Raw genomic sequence first — 12,211 nt, forward strand, 5'->3', positions numbered from 1 at the left:
CTAAATGCTCTGCTAAACGCTCTGATAATGGAATGTAATTCTTATCTGCAGCTAAATTTGCTCATGGCCAATATTGGAATACTGGAAGATTTAGTACTGGGAAGCAATGGTAATATTTACTTGACCTATTTCAGATTCCCTAGCCTCTATCACATTGTTGTTCTATTATTATTTTGAATAATGATGTGATATCCTAATAGGAGCAAAACTGCTAAAGTATGAAGATTATGTTTTTTAAATTATTGATTTATTTAGCTGATCTTGGTTGATAATTACATGATTATTGACTTCCCTATCGTTTGTCAAGTGGCTAAAAAAACCCTTCAGGAACATAACTGGGAATCTAGGAGTTAAGAAAGCCTCTAAGCCATCAACATGCAGAAATCCATTTAGAACTAATTTTAGAACCAGTTTTTAAAAGGGTGGATATCTGATTTCTTGCTTCATATCAGATTAGAAAGAACATATTAAAAGATAATTGGATTGTTTGGGGAGAAAAGGGGAGGTTCTAGAAAAGTAAAGAGCAATCTGCAACCTTCAGGCCATATTCAGCCTATCTAGTCAACTGTAATAACAACATTCATTGACTTTACCTTCTCCCAGGAACTGGGCTAATTAAGCATTTTGTAATCCAGTATCTCATTCCTGTTTTACAAAGGAGGAAACTCTGTCACTGAGATTAAGTAACTTCCCCAAAATAACACTGAGTATTCAGCTAAGGTATTAATTTGAACATAAGTATAATTTAGGAGCCCTCTATTTGTTAGGCCATGGTTTTTTGCTTTGTTTTGTTTTGTTTTGTTTTAATTTTTAAAACAATCTTTTATAGAGACAAGGTCTTTCTATGTTGCCCAGGCTGGTCTGGAACTGCTGGACTCAAGCAATTTTCCCATCTATGCCTCCCAAAGTGCTGGAATTACAGGTGTGAGCCACACCAGGCCTGGCCAGGCTATGTTTATTATTAGACCCTCTATGATTAGGCTATATTATTAAGCTACTATTTATGGGGGTTTTTTATTGTCATTGTTGTTGTTGCTGCTGTTTTGTGAAATGGAGTCTTGTCCTGTTGCCCAGGTTAGAGTGCAATGGCGCTATCTCAGCTCACTTTAACCTCCGCCTCCAGGGTTCAAGCGATTCTCCTCAGCCCCCTGAGTATATGGGATTACAGGTGCGCACACCACACCTGGCTAATTTTTGTGTTTTTAGTAGAGAAGGAGTTTCACCATGTTGGTCAAGCTGGTCTCAAACTCCTGGCCTCAAGTTATCCACCACCTCAGCCTCCCAAAATGCTGGGATTGCAGGCCCGGCCTGTTGTTATTTAAAAAAAAAAAAAATTCTAATAGTGAGGGCATTTCTCCAAGTTGCCTAGGCTAATCATGAATCCTGAACTCAAGCCATCCTCCCAACTTGGCCTTCTAAAATGTTGGGATTATGGGTGTGAGCCCCGGCCAGCATGAATTTTCTAAGTCAGACCAAAGAACTATTGACAGATAGTTTTTTGTTGAAGGAGGCTGTTCTGTGCATTGTTGGATATTTAGCAGCATCCCTGACCTCAATCCAATAGATGCCAGTAGCAATTCCCTCCCGATTATGATAACCAAAAATGTCTCCAGACATTGCCAAGTGTTCCAAAGGTCACTTCTCTGATATCATTTTATTTGACTTTCCAACAACATTTGAAAAAAAAAAAAAAAAAAAAAAAAAAAAAACCTGACCACCCTTTGTTTAAAAGCTTTCTTTTCTGATTGTGTCAAAATTAAAGGGCTGGGCACGGTGGCTCATGACTGTAATCCCAGCACTTTGGGAAGCCAAGACAGGCAGATCACCTGAGGTCAGGAGTTCCAGACCAGCCTGACCAACATGGAGAAACCCCGTCCCTACTAAAAATACAAAATTAGCCAGGTGCAGTGGCGCGTGCCTGTAATCCCAGCTACTCAGGAGGCTGAGGCAGGAGAATCGCTTGAACCTGGGAGGCAGAGGTTGCGGTGAGCTCAGATTGTGCCATTGCACTCTAGCCTGGACAACAAGAGCGAAACTCTGTCTCAAAAAAACCAAAAAAAAACAAAAAACAAACAAAACTTTCTCCTCCTGGCTTCTATGATACCACACTTTCCTGTTTCTTACTTCTGTGTGGTCTGATCTTGTTTTTTCTGTTTTCCTCCTCCTATACCTAATCTCTATTGGAGTGCTCCAGAGGTTGGGTATGTACTCTCTTCTTTTGTTTATCCACATTCTCTTCTCAGGTAAACTCATCCAGGGCCTTAGTTAAAAGTAATTTTTATACACTGATGACTCCCCAATTCTTATTTCCAGCCATGGAAATAACCAACGTCCCTGAATCTCCAGAATTATGTATCCAATTATTTATGTTATATCTTTACTTGGGTATCAAATAAAAGATAGTTTGCCCTATGCAATGGCTCCCCACCCCATGCGGCAGAAGGATCTCTTGAGGAAAGGAGTTCAAGGCTGCAGTGAACTATGACTATGATAGCGCTGCTGCGCTCTAGCCTGGGCGACAGAGAGACCCTGTCTCTAAAAAAAGAAAAGAAAAGAAAAAGAGATAGCTTAAGTTTAACAGAATTTTGATTGCTGAACCCCAAACCCTTTTTTCCCCAAATATTTCCTATATCTGAAAATGGCATCACTATCCATCGAATAGTTCTAGCCCAAAACCTAGTACTCGTGCCTGATTTTCTTCTCTCTCCACATCTAGCCCATCAGCATACCCTGTAAACTTTACCTTCAAATACATCCTGATTTTGTTCACATCTATCTCCATTGCAACCGACTTTGTTCCAGCCAAAGTATGTTTTACCTGGACTACTGGAATCATTTCCTAATTATTCTCTTGGCCCTTATAGTCTCTATTCAGTATTCAGCATTTTTTTTCTGTTTTTGAGACGGAGTCTCGCTCTGTTGCCCAGGCTGGAGTGCAGTGGTGCAAACTCGGCTCACTGCAACTTCTCCCTCGGGTTCAAGTGATTCTCCCCAGTAGCTGGGATTACAGGCACCCACCACCACACCCAGCTAATTTTTGTATTTTTAGTAGAGATGGGGTTTCACCGAGTTGGCCAGGCTGGTCTCGTACTCCTGACCTCAAGTGATCCATCCATCTCAGCCTCCCAAAGTGCTGGGATTACAGGCATGAGCCATTGTGCCCAGCCAGTAATCAGCATATTTTTTAACATATAGCAGATCATGACAGTACCTTGTTTAAAAATCCTCCAAAGGGCACAGTAGCCCATCCCAGCACTTTGGGAGCCCAAGTAGGGGCAGATTGCTTGAGCCAGGGAGTTCAACACTAGCCTGGGCAACATGGTAGAACCCTGGCTTTACAAACAAACAACAACAACAACAAAAATCCTCCAAAGGCTTTCAGTTGCCCTAAAAACCAAATCAAACTTATAACGGTCCTTTCAGGGCTCTGTATGAACAGCTCATTTCTATGTCTTTGTCTCACACTGTTTTGCCTCTGATCTAAACACAAAGGTTTTCTTTCTGAATTTGAATATTTCAAGCTTGATCTGCCTCATGGATTTTGCATTTGATGTTTATTTGCCAGGAATATTCTTCCCCTTCCCATGGCTAATTTCTTCTTTTCTTTTCTTTTTTTTTTTTTTGAGATGGGGTCTCACTCCGTCCCCCAGGCTGGAGTGCAGTTGCGCGATCTCGGCTCACTGCAACCTCCACCTCCCGGACGCAAGCAATTCTGCCTCAGCCTCCCAAGAAGCTGGGATTACAGGCAGTTGCCACGAAGCTCGGCTAATTTTTGTATTTTTACTAGAGATGGGGTTTCACCATGTTGGCCAGGCTGGTCTCGAACTCCTGACTTCAGGTGATCTACCAGCCTCGGCCTCCCAAAGTGCTAGGATTACAGGCATGAGCCACCATGCCCAGCTGATTCTTCTTATCAGAAAGGTCTCAATGTCATTGTAGTGGATGATGTTGGTGCCCCACCCAGATCCCTTTACCAAGCTGGCCTGCCCATAGCAGCTGCTGTGAGTGTTGATGGCTATGGACTCATAGTTAATTTATTTTCTAGAGAAATGTCCTGTATTAGTCTGTTTTCACACTGCTGATAAAGACATACCCAAGACTGGGTAATTTATAAAGAAAAAGAAGTTTAATGGACTTACAGTTCCACGTGGCTGGGGAGGGCTCATAATCATCTCAGAAAGTGAAAGGCATGTTTCACATGGAGGCAGGCAAGAGAAGAGCATGAGAGCAAAGTGAAAGGGGTTTCCCTTATAAAACCATCAGATCTCGTGAGACTTATTCACTACCGTAAGAATGGTACACAGTGGGGGAACCGCCCCCATGATTCAATTATCTCCCAGTGAGTCCCTCCCACAACATGAGGGAATTATGGAGCTAGAATTCAAGATGAGATTTGGGTGGGGACACAGCCAAACCATATCATGCCCTCAGCCAAACAGAAGCTTGTGAAGTCACACACATCACTACCTTACCTGGGAGGTTACATATGTCATCATTTCCCACTTCCCCATGCTGGAGGCAACCCCATAGCCAATGACTGACTGAAATAAAAAGGGGAACAAAATGCTTACCTTGCCTTAAGTTGGGACCAATACAGTAGTCCCCCCTCACCTTATCTACTGGGAGGAATACATTTCAAGACCACCAGCAGATGCCTGAAACAGCAAATAGTACATTTTTTTCCTATACATATGTATCTATGATAAAGTGTAATTTTAAAATTGGGCACAGTAAGGCTGGGCTCAGTGGCTCACACTTGTAATCTCAGCATTTTGGGAGGCCGAGGCAGGTGGATCGCCTGATGTCAGGAATTCGAGACCAGCCTGGCCAACATGGTGAAACCCCATCTCTACTAAAAATATAAAATTAGCTGAGCATGGTGGCACATGCCTGTAATCCCACCTACTTGGGAGGCTGAGACAGGAGACTTGCTGGAACCTGGGAGGCGGAGGTTGCAGTGAGCTGGGATTGCACCATTGCACTCCAGCCTGGGCAACAGGAGTGAAACTCCATCTCAAAAAAAAAAAAAAAAAAATTGGGCAAGGGGCACAGTAAGAGATTAACAAAAATAATAAAAATAAAGCAATTACAATAATATACTGTAATAAAAATTATGTGAATATGGCCTCTTTCTCTCTAAAAATATCTTACTGTACTGTACTCAACCTTCTTCTTGTGATGATGTGAGATGATAAAATGCCTACATGATAAGATGAAGTGAGGTGAATGACATAGCCATTGTGACATAGCATTAGGCTAATACTGACCTTCTGACCATACATAAGAAGGAGGATCATCTGCTTCTTGGTGATTCTGGGTCATTGAGCAATGATGATGTGCATGGATGTCAGGAGCAATGACTAATAAGTTGGGTAGTATATACATCATGGATAATGCTGGATAAAGGCATGATTCATATCCAAGGCAGGACAGAATGGGATGGCCAAATATTTTATTATGCACTCGAACAACACAATTTAATACTCATGAATTGTTTATTTCTGGGATTTTCCATTTAATATTTTTGGACCACGGTTGACTGCAGGTAACTGAAACTGTGTAAAGCAAAACTGCAAATAATGAGAGACTACTGTACTGTGTTGCAACTCATGCTCCAAGGCTGCCTTTGGACCTGGCTAAGGTTAAACTATAGCTGAGATGGTATCTTTGCTTACCTTTGCAAGAAATTTGTCCATTTCATGTAAGTTATCAAGTTTATTGGCATAAAATTTTAATAATACTCCTCTTTTAATATCTGTAGAATTTGTAGTGATGTCACTTCTTTAATTTCGGATATTGGTAGTCTTCTGTCTTTTTTTCTTTTTTTAATTAACCTTCATTTATTTGGGTATGTCTTCTTTATTTCTTGATCACTTAATTTTATTGGTATTATCAGAGAACCAGGTTTTAATTTCATTCATTTTTCTGTATTGCTTCCCTGTTTTCTATTATGCTGATTTCTATTCTTATAATTATTATTTCCATTCTCTCATTTACTCTATTTTATTTTGTTCTTTATTAGTTTCTTGAGGTGGAAGCTAAGGTTATTGAGGCTGTGCTTTTCTAATATTGGTGTCTAGTACTATAAATTTCTTCTAAGTACTGCTTTATAGGTATCCCACAAATTTTGATTTTTTTCATTAATCTAAATTATAGGACTTTCCTTTTTTTTTTTTTTTTTTTTTTTTTTTGAGGCGGAGTTTTCCTCTTGTTGTCCAGGCTGGAGTGCAATGGTGCGATCTTGGCTCACTGAAACCTCTGCCTCCCGGGCTCAAGCAATTCTCCTGCCTCAGCCTCCGGAGTAGCTGGTACTACAGGCACATGCCACCAGGTCCGGCTAATTTTATTTATTTATTTATCTATTTATTTATTTATTTTTGTTTTAGAGTCTCACTCTATCTCCCAGGCTGGAATACAGTAGTGTGATCTGGGCTCACTGCAACCTCCGCCTCCTGGTTCAAGCAATTCTCATGTCTCAGCCTCTGAGTAGCTGGGATTACAGGCACTTGCCACCACTCCTGGCTAATTTTTGTATTTTTAGTAAGATGGGGCTTTGCCATGTTGACCAGGCTGGTCTCGATCTCCTGACCTCAGGCAATCCAACCATCTCTGCCCACCAAAGTGCTGGGATTACAGGAGTAAGTCACCGCGCCCGGCGGATTTTACTTTTTTAGAGAAGTTTTAGGTTTCCAGAAAAATTGAGCAGACAGCTGGGCGTGGTGGCTCAGCATGTAATCCTAGCATTTTGGGAAGCCGAGGTGGACAGACAGATCGCTTGAGCCCAGGAGTTTAAGACCAGCCTGGGCAACATGGCGAAATCCCATTTCTACTAAAACTACATAAAAACAGCCGGGCATGGTGGCTCAGGCCTGTAGTCCTAGCTGCTTGGCAGGCTGAGGTGGGAGGATTTCTTGAGTCCAGGAGGTCGAGGCTACAGTGAGCCAAGATTGCGTCACCACATTCCAGCATGGGCAACAGACGGAGAACCTATCTCAAAAAACAAACGAACAAAACAGACAAACAAACAAACAAAATACTGAGCAGAAAGTAGAGTTCTTATATACCTTTCCATCTGCACCCCATAGGGTTTTCTCTTATTGCTAACGTCATGCATAAGTATAGTGCATTTTGCACATTAATGAATCAATATTGATACATTAATATTAAAGTTCATAGTTTACATTAGGGTTCACTTTTTGTGTTGCGCAGTTCCTTAGGTTTTGACAAATGGTGCTTTCACTTTTTATCAGTTTAAAATGCTTAGAAATTTTCCTTTTGATTTATTCTTTGTCCCATGGGTGATCTGGAAGCTTGTTATTTAGTTTCCAAAAACTTGGAGATTTTCCAAATAGCATTCTCCTATAAATACCTAGTTTACTGAACTCTGGTCAAAGAACATAGTCTATATGATTGGAATCTTTTAAAATGTATTCGTGTTTGTTTTATGGCCTTGATTATGGTCTGTCTTTGTAATTATTCCATGTGAATCTGAAAATAATGTGTATTCTGCTGTTGACAGGTGGTCTGTTCTATAAATGTCAATTAGACAAGTTGGTTGATACTGTTGTTCAAACCTTCTGTATCATTACTGATTTTCTGTCTGCGTGTGCTATGAATTATTGAGAGGTAAGTGCTGAAATCATTAATTGTGGATTTATTCCCGTAGTTCTAAAACACTTGGAATCATGTATTTTGAAGCTCTGTTATTAGATATTTAAGACAGGGAATAGTGGAGGGCAGAGAATCTGATGCTGAGATCAGGAAGGAGACTGAGTTAGTTTTTTTTTTTTTTTTTTTGAGACGGAGTCTCGCTCTGTCGCCCAGGCTGGAGTGCAGTGGCGCGATCTTGGCTCACTGCAAGCTCCGCCTCCCAGGTTCACGCCATTCTCCTACCTCAGCCTCCCGAGTAGCTGGGACTACAGGCGCCCGCCACCTCACCTGGCTAATTTTTTGTATTTTTAGTAGAGACGGGTTTTCACCGTGTTAGCCAGGATGGTATCGATATGGTGACCTCGTGATCCTCCCGCCTCGGCCTCCCAAAGTGCTGGGATTACAGGCGTGAGCCACTGCGCCCGGCCCTTTTTTTTTTTTTTTTTTTAACATATGTGATAACTGAAAATGAATCATGAAAGGATACCAATTGGGGAGAATCAAATAAACTGTTCACAGATGGCATGATTATCTATGTAGAAAATTCCAAGAAGTCAATTTTTTAAACTCTCCCAAAACTAATAAGTTATCATAGCAAGGTTGCTTGATACAGCTTAATATTTTGGAAGCCAATTGTTTTCCTACACGCTAGCAATAAACCACTGGAATTTGAAATTAAAAATACAGTGCTGTGTACATTCGTACCAAAAAAATGAAGTACTTAGGAATAAATCTAACAAAATATGGACAAGACCTAACAAAACTGATGAAAGAGAGAAAAGAAAATATAAATAAATAGATATTCTATGTTCATGAATAGGAAGGCACACTATGATGTCACTAGATGTCAGTTCTTACCGATTGGATTTATAGATTCAATGCAATTCAGCCAAAATCTCAGTAAGTTATTCTGTGGAAATCAACAAACTGATTCTAAATTTTAGATGGAAAGGCAAAAGACCCAAAATAAAACAATACTGAAGATAGAGAATAAAGTAAGAGTACTGATCTACTGACTTCAAGACTTACTGCAAAGCTACAATAATCAAGAACAAACAGGTCAATGGAATAGAATAGAAAGTCCAGAAATAGGCTGGAGACGGTGGCTCACACCTATAATCCCAGCATTTTGAGAGGCCGAGGCAGGCAGATCACTTGAGGTCAGAAGTTCGAGACTAGCCTGGCCAACATGGTGAAACCCCATCTCTACCAAAAATACAAAAGTTAGCCAGGTTTGGTGGCATGCGCCTGTAATCTCAGCTATTCAGGAGGCTGAGGCACAAGCATCGCTTGAACCTGGGAGGTGGAGGTTGCCGTGACCCCAGACCACGCCACTGCACAATAGACTGGGCAACAGAGTGAGATTCTGTCTCAAAAAAAAAAAAAAAAAAAAGAAAGTCCAGAAATAGACCCCACCAATACAGTCAATTGATCTTTGACAAAGAAAAAAAAGCAATTCAATGGAGAAAGGATAGTCTTTTCAACAAATGGTGCTGGAATAATTGGACATCAACATGCAAAAAAATGGATCTAGACAATGGCCTTATTCCTTCATAAAAATTAATTAAAAACAACTCACAAACCTAAATACAAGACAGTCAATGACAAAACTTTTATAACATTTGAGAACATCTAGGTGATCTTCACTTAGCAATGAGTTTTTAGATTCAACACCAAAAACGTGATTCATGAATGAAGCAAGTGGTAAGTTGGACTGTTTGTTAAAATTAAAAATTTCTGCTCTGTGAAAGACACTATTAAAAGAATGAAAAAACAAGCCACAGAATGGGAGACAATATTTACAAAATACATATCTGATGAAGGATATGTATGTCAAATATAAAGAGTCTTAAAACTCAACATTAAAAAACAAGCAACCAATTGTACAACATGGTGACTACAGTTAATGACAATATATTGTATTTTTGAAAAATATTTATAGTAGATTTGTTTGTTTGTTTGTTTGTTTGTTTGTTTTTTGAGATGGAGTCTTACTCTGTCACCCAGGTTGGAATGCAGTGGCGCAATTTCAGCTCACTGCAACCTCTGCCTCCTGGGTTCAAGCGATTCTCCTGCCTCAGCCTCCTGAGTAGCTGGGATTACAGGCATGCACCACCACACCCGGCTAATTTTTGTATTTTTAGTAGAGATGGGGTTTCACCATGTTGGTCAGGCTGGTCTCGAACTCCCGACCTCATCATCTGCCTGTCTTGGCCTCCCAAAGTGCTGGGATTACAGGTGTGAGCCACTGCGCCCGGCTGAGAAGTATGTAAAATTTTATCTGCCAATTTTAAAAACCGCAAAATCATTTTCTAGTAAGGTTGAGCCAAGTTATATGTCTAACAGCAGTGTTTGAGAGTATCCATCTAACCTTAACTTCCTTGCAGTGAATAATTAAAAAAAAAACAGGATGTGATATAAATGTGTGTATGTAACATATAATTATAAGCCAATTTGGATGGCAAAAAAAGAAAAGAAAAAAAAAAAGAAAGGGGCTAGGGCTAGGATTTTCACTGCCAGAAAATAACCAGCAATCCAATTATGGCCCAAATAATCAAAAACAGGCAAAACGATGTGAATGGACACCTCACCAAAGAAGATAATACAGAAGGCAAACAAGCATGTGAAAAGGTGCTGAATACTACACAGTATTCCACTAAGGAATTGCAAATTATAACAACAAGAAAATACCATTATACATCTATGAGAATGCATAAAACCCAAACCACTGACAACAAATGCTGGTGAGGATGTGGAGAAACAAGAACTCTCAATCATTGCTGGGGGGAATGCAAAATACTACCTCCACCCTGGAATACAGTATGGCAGTTTCTTACAAAACCAAACATGCTATTAACATATAATCCAGCAATTGCACTCCTTGGTATTCACCCAAATGAGTTGAAAACTTATGTTTACACAAATATAAAACATATATTTACACACACATAAAAATACATAGATGTCTATAGTAGCTTTATTCATAATTGCCAAAACTTGGAAGCAACCAAGAAGTCTTTCAATAGGTGAATGGAGGCCGGGCGCAGTTTCTCACATCTGTAATCTAAACATTTTGGGAGGCTGAAGGGGATGAATCACTTGAGCTCAGGAGTTCAAGACCAGCCTGGGCAACATGGCAAAACCGTGTCTCTACAAAAAATAAAAAAATTTAGCCTGGTGTGGTGGCATACACCTGTAGTCTCAACTACTCAGGGGCGCTGAAACAGGAGAATTGCTTGAATCCAGGAGGTCGAGGCTGCAGTGAGCTGAGATTGTGCCACTGCACTCCAGCCTAGATGACAGAGTGAGACCCTGTCTAAAAAAAAAAAAAAAAAAAAAAACCAAAGGAAAAAATGTGAATGAATAAGCAAATACTATTCAGCCATAAAAAGATAGGAGCTGCTGGGAGCAGTGTAATCCCAGCACTTTGGGAGACTAAGGTGGGAGCGTTGCTTGAGCCCATGAGTTTAAGAGCAGCCTGGGCAATACAGTGAGACCCTGTCTCTAGCAAAAATAAAATAAAATATAATAAATAAATAAATAAACAAACATGAACTATCAAGTCTTGAGAAGATATGGAGGAAACTTAAATACATATTGCTTAGTAAAAGAAGCCCATCTGAGAAGGCTGTATGCTGTATGATGCCAACTATATGACATTCAGGAAAAGGCAAAAACTATATAGACATTACAAGAAAAAAAAAGAGTGGTTGCCAGAGGGGTGTGGGAGAGGCAGAGATGAATAGATGAACACAAGGGATTTTTAGGACAGTGAAACTATTCTGTATGATACTGTTAATAGTAAATACACGACAGAGTTCTGTTGGCAAACTCCATAAAACTGTACAACACCAAGAACAAGCCACAATGTAAACTACAGACTTTAGTTAATAATGTATCCATACTGGTTCATCAGTTGTAACAAACACTAATGCAAGGGTCTAAAGCACATAAAATTGGAACAATACAGAGAAGATTAGGCCCCTGCACAAGCATGACACAAATTTGTGAAGTGTTCCATATTAAAAAAATAAATTTAAAAATAAAACAAAAAATAATTAGGGAAATTCTGGGGGTGACATGATATAAGATAACTTCTGTACTATCTGATCACTTTTCTTTCTCTTTAGAGACAGGGTCTCATTCTGTTGCCCAGGCTAGAGCACAGTGTTGTGACCATAGCTCACTGCAACCTCGAATTCCCAGGCTCGTACTGATCCTCCCCTCTCTGGCTCCCAAGCAGCTGGGACTACAGACATGAGCCACCATGCCTGGCTTTTTTTTTTTTTTTTTCTTATAGAGACATGGTCTCACTATGTTGCCCAGACTGGTCTCCAATTCCTGGGTTCAAGTAATCCTCCTAACTTGGTCTTCCAAAACGATGGGATTACAGGCATGAGCCACTGTGTCCAGCCCCACTTTTCTTTAAAGCTAAAACTGCTTTAAAAAAAAAAAAAAAAAAAGCCTATTGGAGTCGCTTTCAAGATGGCCAAAGAGGAACATTTCTGGTCTGCAGGTCTGAGCGAGATTGACGCAGAAGATGGGTGATTTCTGCATTTCC

At 40.2% G+C, this 12,211-nt stretch overlaps 1 pseudogene; it reads left to right on the forward strand.

Annotated features, from left to right (window-relative positions):
- The first annotated feature begins 11,579 nt into the window (after positions 1 to 11,579).
- LOC129013360 (U6 spliceosomal RNA) lies at positions 11,580 to 11,677 on the forward strand (annotated as a pseudogene).
- The last annotated feature ends 534 nt before the right edge of the window (positions 11,678 to 12,211 follow it).

Source organism: Pongo pygmaeus, chromosome 15 (assembly GCF_028885625.2).
Source record: "Pongo pygmaeus isolate AG05252 chromosome 15, NHGRI_mPonPyg2-v2.0_pri, whole genome shotgun sequence".
In the NCBI taxonomy this organism is placed as follows: domain Eukaryota; kingdom Metazoa; phylum Chordata; class Mammalia; order Primates; family Hominidae; genus Pongo; species Pongo pygmaeus.